Source organism: Pelobates fuscus, chromosome 5 (assembly GCF_036172605.1).
Source record: "Pelobates fuscus isolate aPelFus1 chromosome 5, aPelFus1.pri, whole genome shotgun sequence".
NCBI lineage: Eukaryota > Metazoa > Chordata > Amphibia > Anura > Pelobatidae > Pelobates > Pelobates fuscus.
The window spans coordinates 127056416-127071752 of record NC_086321.1 but is presented as its reverse complement, the minus strand read 5'-3'; positions in this window follow the sequence as shown (position 1 = coordinate 127071752).

Genomic DNA, 15337 nt, shown 5'->3' with positions numbered 1-15337 from the left:
ACCTTTAACTCACATTATTGTAAAGAAACATGTTTACAGCAAATTCCTATTCTTCAGATCTCCAAAGAACCAACTATACCTTCTTGTTATTCCGACTTTCCAGACATATCCAGTAAAAAAGAAGCTGAAACGCTTCCACCTCATCGTTCTTACGATTGTCCTATAATCCTCATACCTGATGCCTCAAGTATGGATAACTCAAAAGTCGATTGTATTATTAACTGGCCTGTTCCCTCTACAGTAAAAGAGTTACAACGATTTCTTAGGTTCGCCAACTTCTACAGAAAATTTATTAAGAACTACTCTGAGATAGCTCACCCACTCAATCTACTTAACAGAAAAAAACATCCCTTTAATTGGAACGAGAAGGCTCAAACTGCCTTTAATGAACTGAAGAGAAGGTTTACAACAGCTCCTGTTCTTCAACTTCCAAATCCTTCATATTTTTATGTCCTTGAAACGGATACTTCGGAAATTGCAATTGGAGCTGTCCTTTCTCAACAGAAAAATTCTCAAGAACCTCTTCATCCTGTCGCCTTCTTCTCACGAACATTATCTCCTGCCGAAAAGTATTATCCTGCAAAGGAAAAAGAATTACTAAGTATCAAAGTGGCTTTAGAAACCTGGAGACACCTTCTTGAAGGTGCTCAGAACTCTTTAATCATATATACTAACCATAAAAATCTCGAATATCTTCACTCCAATAAAACACTGTCTGTTCGACAAGTAAAATGGAATCTTTTTTCTTCTCGATTCAACTTCCAAATCGTCTTTAGACCTGGGTCTAGAACCAAAAAGGCTTATGCCCTTTCCAGGGTTCATAAGGACACTAAAATTGAACCTCCTTTGCCTCCATTTATTGAATTCTTATCTTCTCTTATTGACGACATTAAGGATCTCAGTGAAAATGCTCTTGAACTTCCAAAATCAATTAAATTATCCAAGAAAAACAATCTCTACTATTTTAAAGACCGGATTTACGTTCCTCCCTCCTTCAGAATCAAAGTACTCGAAACTATTCATGATTCTCCTCTGGCAGGTCATCCAGGTATGGAAAAGACCCTTAAATTGTCTAAAAGATACTATTGGTGGCCTCGTCAAGATCAAACCATTGAATCTTATGTCAAATCTTGTTCTACATGTCAAAAATCGAAACATGTCCATCATCAACCATCAGTTTCTTCATCTAATCTCTTCGAATCGAATCGAATCTCTCAAATGTCCTCTTTATTCGAGAAATTGCATGAAAGTCTAGAATTGGCCTTCTCCAATCAAAAGAAGTTTTTTGATTCAAAAGACAACCTTCACCCTCATATAAAAACGGTGATCTTGTCTGGCTTTCCTCAAAGAACATCTCTACAAACCATCCATCAAAGAAGCTAAGTTCTCCTTTTCTTGGTCCTTTTCCAATTACAGCGGTTATCAACCGTAATGTTGTTAAATTGAAACTTCCACCTACATTGAAGCTACATCCTGTTTTTCATGTATCCTTGCTGAAGCCTCATCATCCTGACCCTTTCCACAGAAATGCCTCTACTTCTCCTAATCCCATATTGGTCCAGGGTGAAGAAGAATACGAAATTCAAAGTGTACTTGATTCAAGGATCCATCGTGGCTCCTTCCAATACCTCATCAGATGGAAGGGATATGGTATTGACGAAGATACATGGGAAAACTCCTCTGTCGTTCATGCTGACAAATTAATTCCCAAATTTCACAAACGTTACCCTGCTAAGCCAAGTTAATAGCACCCAGAGGTTGCTCATTAAGGAGGGGATACTGTCATGCCTTAATTACGGTATTCCCTTACTTCCTGGTTCCACGGAGCCTAGCCACACCTCTTTATGACACGGTCTGCCTATTTAATCTGACCGCACCAGCTGATCGACGCTGGATTATTAAACTACGTTCCGTACCTACCAACCGGTACAACTTCGTTGTGAAAGTCTCTGCTACCAGACCGGACTGAAAGACTCTGCAAAGTTCCCTTCACCTCTCCTCATCCACGACTAAAGCTTAAACACTCTTCATCCGCCTCTGAGGAGATCTCGGGAACCAGTGTTCTATGTGCCGGAAGCTAAGTAAAACCAATGTGATAAGTGTTGCATCTAAAAGCTGTTATTACCTGTCTCCAAAGTCCTTCGGTAAAACCAACCCCGTTACAGCTAACTTCAACTCATACTTCGTATCAGTTATCTGCATCAGTCTTGCTTCAGTTAAAGTTATGGAACAGCTATTGTAACTACTTATCACCTAAACCGTTAATTCTACTAAGAGACTTTATTTGATTCAGTATCCGCAATTTACTATCGTTTACTCCTTAAAGCTACAGTGCCTATAATTGTTGACTTCAGTTATCATTTACTCCTTAAAGCTACAGTGCCTATAATTGTTGACTTCAGTTATCATTTACCCCTTAAAGCTACAGTGCCTATAATTGTGGACTTCAGTTATCGTTTATTCCTTAGAGCTACATTGCCTATAATTGTGGACTTCAGTTATCGTTTATTCCTTAAGGCTACAGTGTCTGTAATTGTGGACTTCAGTTATCGTTTTCTAATTAAAGCTACAGTACCTGTGAATTGGACTAACGTCCCATTATCTTTTACCTTTTATAATAAAAACTTCAAACTATACGAAATCTACAGTTGTGTTCCTTCATATCAAATGTTTAGACGTGACATCCCCTTTTTTTATGTTTTCCTTCAAGATTGGCATAGTAGACTATAGGGAAGTTATTGAAATGCCATAATTTAGTAGACTAGGATATCGAATGAGTCTCCTGGATAAAAGCTATATCCAGATTACTGTCTTTTAAGAATTTGCACAATGCCCCCCGTTTTTGAGGTGAATTAAGCCCTTGGATATGCCATGAAACACACCTAAGTGTCATCAAAAACCATCATAACCCCTACAGTCGAGTCCCAGTGGAGCAGTCCCTTAACATTTGCAAACAAAAAACATATCAATATTTGTCTATAACTTTTGTAAAGAAATTTCATTTTTACACAAAAAGTTGAACTAAGCGGCATGTTCAACTAATACCTGCTACTTTTTTACACAGGTAGTGAGGCATTGAGATTAACTAGGAGATTTACTACACATGCTTGGAAACAACATACCCAGGGGAAAAAAATAGTTTATATATATATATATATATATATATATATATACATATATACATATGTCTTGGGAATTCTCTTAATGTAATACATTTTCTACTATATGTGGAATATTGAAATATCATTCTTACATTATGTTTTATATTGTGACTTCCAAACTTGTCAGTGGTCTAAAAATATAAATTTATCCTAAGTACAACTACAACCCAACCCTGGGCTAATAATTCTGATTTGTGAGTGTGCACTGACACTTTGATTAATAAATTTAAGTTAAAAAAAAATAATAATAAAATAAAAATAAAAAATAAATATATTTATTTCCTTACTATCAATTATAATTGATAGTATTTAAAGTTTCCATTTTAAAATTAATCATTTTGCCGATGAAGGATCTTTTAATACATAAGACTGACTGAGAATGACTGTAATTACATTTTCTTCTCGAATAGCTGGAGACAGATCAGGAAATAATTTAATGTCCTTAAACTGAGGATCCATGGGAGGAGATTTCTGAATTGCTTGCATTATCAGATTTTTTATATAACCGTTTAACAATTATATCTCTAGGCGAAGTTGAAGAGATGTTTTGTGGTTTAAAGAGACGGTGGAATCTCTCAAATGGGTGATTTTCCAGTTGAAGAGATGGTACTAATAATACAAAAAGGGATCTAAGATATTGCTCTAGATGATCTTGAGAAATTGACTCAGGTATTCCTCTAATTTTAATGTTATTTCTTCTGGAACGGTCATCTAAATCCATTAATTTATTATCTAATGTATTAATTCTATCTTCTAGTGAATTATTTAATGAAAGCAAGCTTTTATTTTCTTCTTGGAGTTTCTAAATTGTTTGAGTTTGTTCTGTTAGAGTATTAGTAAATTGGTGGAAATACTTGAGTCGAGATCTTGCTTTATTTTGATGTAGACTTTGTTTAGAGATTCGTCCAGTGTCTGTTGCGTTATAGCTAAATGAGGATTTAGCTGTATATCTTGATACTGTGTAGTATCTATAGAACGGTTCAGTTCTTCTCTCTGTTTGTGTGTAAGTGATCTTCTGTTGGTCTCACTGGTTCTCACTGGGGAGTAAAAAGTATTTATACCTTTTTTTTTCTGAGATTATTATTTTGTCCTTGTCTTTTTTTGGCCCCATTTTTTTTCTCTTTTTTTTCACCTTTTTTTCTCTTTATCCTTTTCTTCCCTCTCTTTTTTTCCTTTTCTTTAGTTGTTTCTCCTTTTTTTCCCCTACCTTTTGATGGACGCAAGTCTCTTTTCAGCTATGTAACTACCGTATGTAATATATACTTTCTCTCTCTTTTCCTCTCTCGCTTTTCATTCACTTTTATGTTTCACTCTCCTTCCCTTTCTCCTTTTTATATATATTTTCTTTCTTTTCCTTTTCTTTTTTTTTCCTATTTTTCCTCTATTTTCTTCCTTTTCGTTTCCTTTTTTTGTTTTAGTCCTTTAATCCTTTTAATTCTTTACTGAATTGTACGCTCTTCTTTAGTAGTTAACCTTAAACATTCCTTGTCTTTAAGGGGTCTGTTATATTTTTCTCTTTTCAGTTTTTAGCTTTTATCCTTCTTCTCGCTTCCCTTTATAGATCTCTCAGTCCAATCAGTCTAGAGCTAGTTTATATCGCAGCTAAAGTCCCAGCTGAGATCAGTTTGTAATATCGTTTAAAACAAAATTATTCAGGCTGGAGGGGGGTTTCCCTTAGCAGAAGTGCCACCTACAGAATGGCTCACCCGCAATAAGATCTCGACATCGGGAATACCGACCCTCACCGTGGTTCTTTTGTCAACCGCTTTGTCAACTGCCTTGCCACCCGTGCTACGATTTAAATATGGGAACTGACAAAACCTGAGTGATCCTGTTGACCTCCCGGTGAGTTCCCCAGTAAGTTCACCCAATAAGTTCACCTGGCTCGTTCCCAGGACGGTTCTTCACTAGGTCCACAGTGATCTGCTTGACTGTATTCAGCACAAAGTATGCTCGAAGTACGCTCAGCTCTGCGTGCAGCTTATGGTGTTCGGCATTCACCACCACACTCATCGGCAAAACCCACACATCGTCCTAGTTTCCCTGACACCTTACATCCGGCAGAGATGTGCGTACATGCGTATTACGTCATACCCAGGGCCAGATTAAGAGCCCAGTGGGCCTGGTGCTGACAATTATGATGGGGCCTTATTACAGAATCTTATCGACCAAAAACCATAACAGTCATACCTCCCAAGCTTCATGTATCTAATGGAGATGGTGTTGGATGGAAACTCAAAGAATGCAGCTATAAGAATACACATACTCTATGCTAATCTCTCTCTAATTTATGCTTTCATCTTTCAAGTAAATCCATACCCCCTAACAGCAGTGTCCAGTGAAGCAGGAAGTCAATGGGCGATGTAAAAGGGTGGGCCACTGACGCGAATCACGTGACCAGAACTGCCAAAAGAGGTGAACATGCCCAAAAAGGGGGCATGTCTGTCCAAAGAATTGGAAGGCAAGCCTGGCATCAGTGTCCCTATGTATCACAGTGTCAGTGTCCCTATGTCGCCTAGTCCCCTAGTCTCCCAGTGTCTGTGTCCTCATTTCTCCCTGTGTCCTCATGTCTGTGTTTCTCGTGTCACTAGGATACTAGGGGACACTGAGAGACATGGGGACACTGAGAGACATGGGGACACTGAGAGACCCAGGGACACTGAGACACATGGGGGTACTGAGACACATGGGGGTACTGAGACACATGGGGGTACTAAGACACTTGGGGAGAATGGGAGACATGAGGACACAGACACTAGGGACACAGAGACATGTGGACACTGAGACATTTGGGGATGCTAAGGTACTAGGGACAGTGAGACATGGGAACACATGCACTGGGAGGCTAGGGGACACTGGGAGGCATGAGGACACTGAGACACTAGGGACACTGGCTGGGATGCATGGGGGCACTGAGACACTGGGAGACATGGGGGCACTTGTGGACACAGACATGGGGACACTGGGAGACATGGGGACACTGAAAAATGTGGGGTCACTGGGAGACATGGGGACACTGAGAGACATGGGGACACTGAGACATTGGCTGGGCGACATAGGGACACTGGGAGACATGGTGACACTGGCTGGGAGGCATCTGGACACTGAGAGACATGGGGACACAGACATTTGGGGACACTGAGACACTTCGGACACTGAGAGACATGGGGACACAGACACTGGGAGACTATGGGACACTGGGAGCCATGGGGAGACTGAGAGACCCAGGGACACAGACACTGAGACACATGGGGGTACTGAGACAATTGGGGACAATGGGAAACATGGGGACACAGACACTAGGGACACAGAGACATGGGGACACAGACATTTGGGGACACAAATGTACTAGGGACACTGAGACATGGGAACACAGACACTGGGAGTCTAGGGGACACTGAGACACTGGCTGGGAGGCATGGGGACACTGGGAGACATGGGGGCACTGGGAGACTGAAAATTGTGGGGACACAAAGACATGGGGACACTGAGACACTGGCTGGGAGACATGATGACACTGGCTGGGAGACATGATGACACTGGCTGGGAGACATGGGGACACTGGGAGACATGGGGACACTGAGACACTTTGGACACTGAGAGACTTGGGGACACAGACACTGGGAGACTAGGGGACACTGGTAGCCATAGGGACACTGAGATACTAGGGACACTGGCTGGGAGACATGGAGACACCGTGTCCCTAGTGTCTCCGTGTCCCAATGTGTTTCCTAATATTCCTATGTCTCACAGCATCCCCATGTGTCTCGGTGTCCCCATGTGTCTGTGTCCTCATGTTTCCCTGCTGCCTTTCCCTCCTATCCTTCACTTCCCTGAACTGTAGTCTGTCTCTGTAGGTTGGGAGCTGCTGTCTGAACTCTCTGTGCTGTGTAACTGCTCCCCAGCAGATCAGTGAGTAGAGAGAGGCAGGGAGGGATATGCTGTAACTTCCTATCCCTGCCTCTCTCCACACATAGTGACCCCTACTGGCCGGTGCTGGTATTGCAGAGTAATCTCTGTTTATACTGAAAAAAATATCTGCATTTGTATATACTACAATACCGGCAAGGCCAGGCAGCCTCAAATATCGGCTGTGCTGGTAAAATACCAGTCAGGTGGCAAACCCAAGAGAAGTGTAAAGAAAAAAAAAAGTTAAAAAAAATTTTTTATTTTTTTTTAATGGGCCTATTCCATGGGCCTGGGCCTGGAGCTGCAGCTCCATTAGCCCCTATGTTAATCCGGCCCTGGTCATACCTTCCCCCCGAAAACCATACCAGCTATTTTGATCTTAAAGGGACAATATATTCATCCAAATAATGTTAGCTTAATGTGCTTTAGCTTATTGAAGCCGTTTTATTCTGTAGACCATGCCCCTATAGTTTCACTGCTATATTATTTGCCATTTAAGAGTAAAATAATTGTTTTTGTTTATGTATCCCTAGCCACACCTCTCCTGGCTGTGACTGACACAGCCTGCATGAAAAATAATGGTTTTGCTTTCAATCAGATGTTAACTTGTGTTATAAGTTTGTAATCACAAACAGGAAGCTCCTGCAAGCACTTTAAGACTATTAGCTCAGGAGATAAGAAATCCAAAATTAAACATAATGTGCAACAAAGGAAGTTTAAACATTAGATGTATTTTTACAGGAAGTATTTAGGAATGCTGTGTAAGTCACATGCAGGGAGGTGTGACTAGGGCTGTATGAACAAAGTGAATTAACTCTGAAATGGTAGAGAATTGAGTAGTGACACTGCAGGTGCATGATCTATTGGTTTGATGACTATAGAGTCCTTTAAATTTGAAATTCACTTTAAATTCTAACGTTAGTGAATATACCTTTGAGCCTGAAACTGGACAGGCTGTCCCCTCAGAAAATGCTATTGACAGAATGTAGCCAAGAGAAAATGTAGCAGGGAGACCATCTGGTTAAGAACAGATGATACCAAAGAAATGGTCCAAAGAAGGCAGGGTATTGTGGTAAAGACATTGTGTCAAATTACTCTCAAAGCCATTGTTAGAAAGGAAATTAGTATATTTGTAGCTTGTTCTTTCACATCTGAGAAGGAATCAAGGTAAACTAGGCTTGATTTTTTTTCCCCAGTAGGTTTTTACAAACGTGTAGGTTTTGGGCTTCAGGCATTTATTAATAAACAATACCAGTGTGTAAGGTTCATGTGTGCTTTCAGACAGTTGCTATTGTCAACGACTGTAAAACCAACCTTTTAGCATAAGAGTGGAAGTTGGAAGTTGGTATCAGTATAGGTGGACATGAATAGTCACAAATCAGACAAAGCTGTTTATCCATTGTCCATTTTAGCTGTTTCATGATTTGGTCACATGGTGGTTTGGAGCTATGAAATATGAATGACCTGAGATGATTGGCCAAAGTTTGGACAAATAAATTGCAAATAGTTTAGAACTGAATGTGCAAGTCTATGATGTAGGTTCGTGAGTAATTGAAACATATGAGTTATCTGTGATTTAGACTTTTGCCTGCCTCTTGCGTATTTTGCTACACACATAAAAAAATTGCTTTATGCGCACTTATGTGACCTTATCCTCTTAGGTCACCACTCTTTTTAAAAAACACTCATGGGTTATACTTTATCTGCCTAGTATTATCTGCCTAGTATTAATGGAACTTTCTCTTAGCATTCCTGAGCAATGGATAGACGTTTTGGGAATCTTCTCTTCTGCTCCATTCAGCTTGTAGCAGTGCAGGAGATGTGGTGGAAAAAGATCAAGAAAAGGCACTTTCATGTGGTAAATATAGGCTCTTCTTTATTTTTTTTTTTGTAAATATGATTTTTTATTGGTTGTGGTGGAGATAGATTCAGACATAGAGACACGCAGTTCTCTAGCACATACTCTTTCGGGTATACATATGTTAAACCTTCTTATCTATGTGGGTGCACAGACTCCATCACCGTTAGGTTGATTTTCGGCTCGCAGGCCTCATTTCACTTTTAGCATTGTCGTGGTAGCTTCGGTTAACATAGGCTCTTCTTATCCTCCTACCACATCTTTGAGCTGTCATCAGGGATACGAATTTGTCCCTTGCAGCATGACAGCGTGCCCAGCTGTCAGCACACTGGGCTGGTTCCCATGTTTTGCAATAGTTTTACGCCTGGAGCAATTTACATGGAAAATCACAATGGCGTTCAAACCTTAATGAGCATATAAGGAAAATGGTAAACAATTGTGTTCTTTGTTGCTGTTTCTTTAAAAAAAATCATCATTTTATTTGCATTTGCACCAAATGCAAGGATGTTCTGGTAAAACCTGGCATCCACTACGAATGTTGAAATATCTTGATTCCCTGAACGTAGTCTGTGAAAGTCCATGTGTGCTAAGGGAGTCTGGGGATAATGATGTCAAGAGCAAATGCAAACAAGGCATCTCAGAAATATGATGCCACCAATCATCTGGGACTGCAGCAGATGTATGTTGGTTTCTACACACCACAATCCTGTAACCACTTCAATGGGATTTTCTAGGCAGGAGTAAAAAAGGAACTGTCCGCAACAAAACAGCAACTGTTCTTTTTAAGCTCTTATTAGGGCATTGTATTCAGAGACTTCGAATTACTCTGACCACTTTGAAGACTTGTCCACTTTTTTTATTCATGATGATGGATGGGCTTACAGTTGCAATTATATCTTTACAGCCATTTTTTTTTATATTCTTTATTTTTGCTGTGCATGTAATAACATTTGCATGGCAACAATGCCACAACAGCATTCGCCAACAATTTGATAACAATTATTCGTTAATAGTTGTGTAGCATTCTGCGAAAACGCACAATTTTTATATAAAAGTTGATAAAACAAGCTAAGTACATGCTTGAAATGGTTTCAAATGTCAATTTTAACTGTACGAGTCTGGTGATGAATATTTCTGTTTATTGCTATTGCGCTGACTATTTCTTTCAAAGGATCTTTAGCACCTCTTTCAGACCTGTCAGATTCCCATCAGTGAGAGCATGCAAACCTTACATACTTAGTTCAATATTGTAATTTAGTTTTTAGAAACAGACAGACTAGTAACATTCAGATTGAGGGAAAGAGAGAAACAGGTACCCATGGTGAGGCAGGTTGGTAGTGCGTTTGAGAAGGTGGGTGATGTGTGCCAAAGAATTTGCGAGTGACAATGGCTGTAATAGAACTATTTGGTCTCTGCTATGTGGCACGCTGAGTGATTCGGTTTGCGTTGAAGATGTCGGTGCCATAAAGTGAGGTGTACTCCTCTGAGTGATCCGTTAGCTGTTCCAGGAGGTATTAAGCTTGGTGGGGTAGTGTTTAATGCTGTGATGTAATATGCCTACCCCGCTGTTGCTGTGTAGGTGGTAGTGTAGCGTGGGAAGGGTCTAGTTGCTGGGTGTAAAGAGTGCCCATCTGATTACCGCTAGGGGATCTATGTTGTCTTGTATCCGCTGAAGGGAGGGGGATAAGTGTTTGACCTAGTGGGTGGCAGAAGTGGGTTTGTGTGTCATGCATACAGCTGGCTGCAACCGCTGGTGTAGATATAGCGAGGGTTTAAGATATCAGTAGCGGTAGGTTACAACAGTAAAATCGTTAAATTAAGCAAAACATGTAAACTGCAATAATAACTGTGGAGTCTTAAGAAATGAACTCTGACTTGGTTTGGTCAGATAGTCCCGGTCACAAAGTTGGCGTGAATGTTTTTGCCCTTGGTAGCTTTCATGTTGGATCGTCAGCAGGGGAGCCGTGTCTGGGTCGTCGCGGGACGAAAGTTTTACTTTCTCCGGATCCCATCTGTTCTGCGGTTTGGTGACTCTGGAGTGAGCTGTGGGGCGCATAGCCTCTAGAGGTAGTCCCAGTGTAGGTAGTAATTCCTCTGCTCCCCGTAGATCGTAGACCTTGTGTGTGTTCCTGCCATGAGTTATCAGCAGGGAGCGGTTGAGGTGCCATCTGTATGTCGTGCCTCGTTGTTGTAGAAGTGTGGTAGATGGCTTAAATGACCTCCTCCAGGCCAGGGTGCTGCCGGATAAGTCAGCGAAAAAGGTGAGAGACAAGGATTCGAAGGGGTACAGGGCTTGGTTTTTAGCTGCCGCCATAATTGCTGTTCTGTCTTCCCTTCGCTGAAAGCGGATTATGGTGTCCCTGGAGGCCGTTATCAGGGCTTTGGCCGGTTTGGGAACCCGAAAGACTCCATCCAGGCTTACAGCTTAAGCTTGCTTTTGTGGTAGCAGTGCTGCTAGAAGTCTTCGCACAAAGTGCGGCAATTCTTCCGCCGGCATATCATCGGGATTTCCCCGCACCTTTAGGCTAGCCGCTCTACGTTCAACCGCCGTTCATAGCCCTCCGTTTTGCTCTGCAGGTTCCGTATCTCTTGTTGCATGGAGCTGATGTTCGCTGCTGTGTCTGTGGAGGTATTTTCCAGAGTGCCAAGCCTCCCAGTTATTCCCTGGAGGCCCGTCCTTTCTGATTGGAGCGTGGATTGGAGACCTGCCAGGAGCGTCTTGAGTACCGCCGTTGTGACAGGCTCATTGTCTGGGTCTAGGGGCTTGGCAGTCGTTACCGGTGGACCAGGAGAGGTATGTTCGTCCTCCCCCTGGGAGAAGTCGTCCGACAGATCAGAGTAAGTTGTTGGGTAATCAGCCATTTTGGGCCCTGTCGCTCCGTGGGCCTGTCTCCACATGGCTCCGATGTCGAGTCCCAGTCTCGGTTGTTCGGGCTTTTGCTTCTTAATTTTGCGGCCCATGCTGGTTCTGACTCTGTAACCCAGAGTTTTCAACCGGTTTGATCGGTTTATTGCAGTCCGATTAGGATATTTTTAGTGTTAGTCTCAGGAGCTGCAGTGCCATGCGTCCGCTCTGCTCCGTAGCTTCGTACATCTGATCTTTACAGCCATTATGTATTCAGGTTCATAGAAACTATTTGACTATGAAATGACTGGATGCGTAACTTGGAGCTTTGTGAATCTGGGCTTCAGTTCATGAGGCCCATTACGGCACTATCCCAGCAATGTTTACAAATTAGTGCAATGCACCTTCTCTGCCTAAATTCAGATTGATTGAGTTGCAAGACCTGCAATCTCATCACCAATCCCAGCGTCAGGAAAGGGTAGCCATTACCACCCAGGCTTTCCTGCTTAAAGACTTTTATCAGACATTTACCAGAGTTGGATATCTGGCAGGGGGCTGCATGTCCGTGTCTGGATGTAGAATGTTTCTGCTCTCGGAACTCAGAATTTTCTCTTACTCTACTGTTTGTCAGTGTTTAAATATTCAAGGTTTCTCTTATTAATAACCTTGTATCAAACTTATCAGGTTAAATGTGTTGCATTTAACACCTACGCCTGCCGGAACATTATTGAAAGAACCACTTTCTTTTCCATTTTTCCTTTTGTCTATCTGCAAAGCAGGTTATCTGAAAACAAGCATAAAGCCACCCTCTTCCCACAACAAGAGCAAGATCTCAGCTGTGAGGAACACATACTCACATCGCATTGTTATATGAAAGGATGGGGCAAAGCCTGCATCCATTCATTAGCCATAAATTCATGTCACAAGGACGCCGCTTCTTTCAACATGTCTATAATTAAGCTTTTCGATTGGGCCATGACGCACCAAGCTGGAATGGTGAATATGATACAATGTCAGAGACACAGTGGGCTTCAGAATCATGAGATGGGATAGTCATTTCATATACAGAAGAAACATCTCCTACCTCTGTGCTGGGGGGTGATAACGGAGAATAAAAGTATATCTCCCTGCACAGAAATTTGGTCATAATACTTTTTCTATTTTTTTGATGATTTTTCGGAGGGTTACTGGGGATGGTGTAAAAGGATTTAGGAAATCATTGCGAGAAACAAATGTTTTTTGATATTATTCCATTTTTATTGGCTAGTATACTATTTATGTTATTTGTTGAATATGGCATTCTATTTTTTTGTTTTTTTAAATAAGAATCCAGATTACATTCATTTTATGTATTTAGCTGTAACAGTAAAATAATTTTGGCAAGACTTTGTTGCTTATTTTAAGTGCAGGCTTTCATCATGCACTTTCCAGAAAGTGCAGTGTCTTTTTTTTATTATTAAAATTGTGCTATTTTCGTGCTGGGCTAAAGTGGTATATGATAGCAAAGCTGCATTTGTGGAATTTGTGTGGAGCATAGGTGTGCATTCGTGTATGCGAAAGCTAGGATACATGTGGTTGGTGGGTGAGTGTCTGTGAAAACAGGGATGTAGGTCTAGCGTTAGTCTAGAGCAAAAGTATATCGATACATGTGTTCTATGTTGTGTGTCTACATGTAAATGTGTGTAAAGTATTATGTCCATATATAATAGATGTATGTATAGATGTGTGCATATATGTGCAAAGGTCTGTCTTTAGATATAGAGCGTCTGCAGTGTATGTTAAAAGGAACACTCAAAGCACCATAACCATTACAGCCTGCTCTGGAGTTCCATCTGTCAAGGGGACGCCCAAGCCAGATGGGGTCCACTCTTGCAAAACCGCGAATTAATGTATTACCAATTTGGCAGTACACCAGATAACAATACAATTACAGCAGATAACACTTTAAGTGCTCCCTCGTTGTCTCTGTGCAGTTGCCCACCAAGGAACAAAGTCAGAACTGTGGGACAGGATCCAAAAATCGTGACTGTCCAGTTGCGAGGCATGACACTCAACCAAACCCCCACAGAATCATACTCAGCCAGCTCCACACACAATTACATTTAAACATCTCCACATACAATCACAGTCAGCACTCACACACTATCACAGTCAGTCAGCCCCACACACACATTACCACTTAGCCACACACACAGTCACTCAGCCAACCTCTGCACAAATCACACACAGTCGCCACACACCACATGCATGTATAGCTTAAGGTGGAGAGACAGGGAAGCCCTTCTTTGATTTTTTTTTTTTTTAATTCTTTATTTTTTGCAGTGCATGCATCATTGACAGAAACAGTTGTCATCATGTAACATAAGAATCATGCAAGGCGGTTCTAGTGGTGTAAAGTCGAGTATCCGCACCATTTTATATGTTTTATTTTCCAGGATTTGTCTCTCCAGGTCAGTCGGGGTCTAGCTTGCTAAGGTTGGGTTTTTGTGTGAGTGAGTGGTGTTCCAAAAGACCTGGGTTGGTGGATATTTATGCGGGCTGTGGGGAAGCAGGGTATGTGAGGTTATTCCGCATATTGGTGTTTGTGTAGGTTCGGTCAGGCTTTCACAGTGTTAGTAAGGTGCCATGCTGTGAGTCTTTTGTCCGGTTACTCATATCTCGTCCACAGTGCTGTGGCGTTGTGTGGGTTGTTTTATGGCCCCTTTCTCTGTTGAGTAGTATACCCCTTACCTAGGGGGCGTCGGGGGGGGTGAATTTAACTCGCCTGAGCCGGTGCAGGTGTGTGTGGTCTCGATCTGTCAGTTTTGCTTATACCGCGTCTAAGTGGGTTGCTCATGGTGTTTGTGTAAGATCATTACGGCAAGCTTAAACTAAACATTATTAAACAGTGAACTAAACAACTTTTAGTCAACAAAGTCAGCATGTGTTCATGTTCTCGAGGTCGGTGTATCGGCTCAAGTCCCAGTCAGGGGTTGGGTAATCAAGTCCCTTGTGTGTTCAGACCTCTGGGCACAAACGGTGTGATGGTGGCTGGGTCCCAGCTGTTGCCGGAGGTTCCAGCCGATGCTTCTGTGTCTGGAAGTGATAGTCCCAGGGCTGCTAGGAATGTTTGTGAGTTGGTCATCGAGTGAAGCGTGTGTGTAGCTCCATTGTGTGTCACCACTAGGGATCCCATCGTTCCCCATCTGTACGGTACCCCTGAAGATCCCCATGGATCTGCGCCACTGCAGGGTCGTCTTGGAGAGGTCTTGGAAAAAGTTCAGGTGTGTGCCTTCAAACTGCAGGGGTGTTTTGCCACGTAGAGCCCCCATAATGTGAGCTTTGTCAGAGATGGATGTGAAGCGGATTATAACATCCCTCGGCGTGGTGGAAGAGTTAGTGGTATTGGTGAGGCGGTATATGCCCGCTACGGTGATTTTCTTGGCCGCTCCAGGTGATAGGATGGTCCCCAGCAGCCTCCGGGCATAATGCGGTAGTTCCTCCGCCGTTATGTCGGCCGGTACGCCCCTTATTTTTATGTTGTTGCGGCGTTGTTGGTCCTCCAGGATGGTCACTCTCTGTGAA